The sequence below is a fragment of the Kogia breviceps genome, chromosome 1, assembly GCF_026419965.1.
Source record: "Kogia breviceps isolate mKogBre1 chromosome 1, mKogBre1 haplotype 1, whole genome shotgun sequence".
NCBI classification, from domain to species: Eukaryota; Metazoa; Chordata; class Mammalia; order Artiodactyla; family Physeteridae; genus Kogia; species Kogia breviceps.
In genome coordinates this window covers 43672208-43673903 of record NC_081310.1, presented here as the reverse complement: position 1 = coordinate 43673903, position 1696 = coordinate 43672208, and the positions used below count along the sequence as shown (strand labels likewise).

At 39.6% G+C, this 1696-nt stretch overlaps 1 pseudogene; it reads right to left on the bottom strand.

The window, feature by feature from the left end:
• Positions 1–583: 583 nt before the first annotated feature.
• On the bottom strand, positions 584–1088 carry LOC131752374 (transcription elongation factor A protein-like 8; annotated as a pseudogene).
• Positions 1089–1696: the final 608 nt, after the last annotated feature.

Genomic DNA, 1696 nt, shown 5'->3' with positions numbered 1-1696 from the left:
ATTTGAGGTTTACATTTTTTAAAATAGTTCTTTCATCAAGAATTTAGGTGGCCCCATTGCCCTTATAAGCTGGTTGCAAATTATTTGACTCCTAATTATAGAAAAAACTTTAATTCTTTTTGTGTGACCCATTCATTAAAAAATACATATGAGCAAAAAGAAAAAAACTCACACCACACAGAAATAAGCACAGTTAAATTTTTGATATATGTATGTATGTATACACATGCACACGCACACACACACAATTTGCACACGCACACGCACACACACACAATTTGAGATTTTCTCCTACATATGTGAGCTGATACTAAATATGCTGCTTTGTAACCTGTTATGTTTTACTTTACAATATGGAATGAACATATTTTCACGCATATGTGTGAAACTTCCCAATTGAAAAACAGACCTGGAGAATGTGTCAAAATACAAAATCCAGATGCTGGTAATAAGGACACTACCTAAAATAAAACTCTACCAGATGATTAAAAATAAAACAAAAGTCAAAGATACATCAGAAAATGCTAACAGAAAGAAAGCAGGGGCCAGATTTTAATACCCGACAAAAAAAAGAGAAAAGAATTCAAGGCCTAAAGCACACAGGATGAGGACGGCTGCGTGAATGTCTTTGTTTCCAGAGCATCATCATAAACTTGTTTCTTACTCTTCTTATCTCTTCCCTAAGCCTTTCCAACTTATCTACTCCTCTTATCATTTCTTCTGGGTCCAAATGCCTAACCAGAGTGTCCTCTTTATATCCCTGACCAGGATGAGTCAGCCCTTCTCTAAGTCAGCCCTTCTGCTTCCTGGCTTACACCTTCTTCAGAAGGTTGAGGATTTCTTTCTGCCTCCTGTGGTACAGCTTCCATAGAGTGGTCTTCCTCAGCCTTTGGCATGTTCTGTGCTTTTCCTTCATTTTCTTCACAAGACGTTTGCATGTTGAGTATTTTTCTCTTATTTCCTTTTTGAATAAATTAACCCTGCAGGGATCCAGGGGATTTTCCTCCCTCTTCCCTCACTCGATTTGGGTTGCTTCCAAAAGACCAAGAGTCCTGAAAGGATCCGGGGCACTTTTCTCCTCCAGCAATAGGGAGATACCTGTAGTCTTTTTGATGATAGCCATTCTGACAGGTGTGAAATGATATCTCATTGTGGTTTTGATTTGCATTTTTCTGATGATTAGTCATGTTGGGCATCTTTTCATGTGCCTGTTGGCCATCTGTATGTCTTCCGTGAAAAATGTCTATTTAAGTCTTCTGGCCATTTTTTTAATCAGGTTGTTCATTTTTTGATATTGAGTTGTATGAGCTGTGTGTGTCTGTGTGTCTATGTGTGTGTATATATGTATACATATATATATGATATTAACCCCTTATTGGTCATATCATTTGCAAATATTTTCTCCCATTCAGTAGATTCTTTTTAAATTTTGTCAATGGTTTCCTTTGCTGTGCAAAAGCTTTTAAGCTTAATTAGGTTCTGTTTGTTTATTTTTGCTTTTGTTTCCTTTGCCTTAGGAGGCAGATCCAAAAAAATATGGCTACAGGGTTTCCCTGGTGGCGCAGTGGTTGAGAGTCCGCCTGCCGATGCAGGGGATGCGGGTTTGTGCCCCAGCCCAGGAAGATCCCACATGCTGCGGAGCTGCTGGGCTCATGAGCCATGGCCGCTGAGCCTGCGCGTCCGGAGCCTGTGCTCC